Source organism: Odontomachus brunneus, unplaced genomic scaffold, assembly GCF_010583005.1.
Source record: "Odontomachus brunneus isolate Ranch 3 - 2012 unplaced genomic scaffold, Obru_v1 Obru_scaffold_056, whole genome shotgun sequence".
NCBI classification, from domain to species: Eukaryota; Metazoa; Arthropoda; class Insecta; order Hymenoptera; family Formicidae; genus Odontomachus; species Odontomachus brunneus.
In genome coordinates this window covers 289294-289523 of record NW_022639506.1, presented here as the reverse complement: position 1 = coordinate 289523, position 230 = coordinate 289294, and positions in this window count along the sequence as shown.

Sequence of the window (230 nt, the reverse complement as noted above, 5' to 3'; positions counted from 1 at the left end):
AACTTTAACAAACCAAATACCATTGCATCGCTACTGGGATTTTCTTCAGATCGTATTCTACAGCCGCAACAATGGCACGAATCAAACGTGACAATCAACATTACGGATGTAAATATTATTTGCATAGAATGTAATATGACCACAGGTGCGTACAGCAATGATAAATATGTGCACACCATACATGAGTTTTCGCTTAATGTACCACCAGGATATAAAATATCGGAAACGCC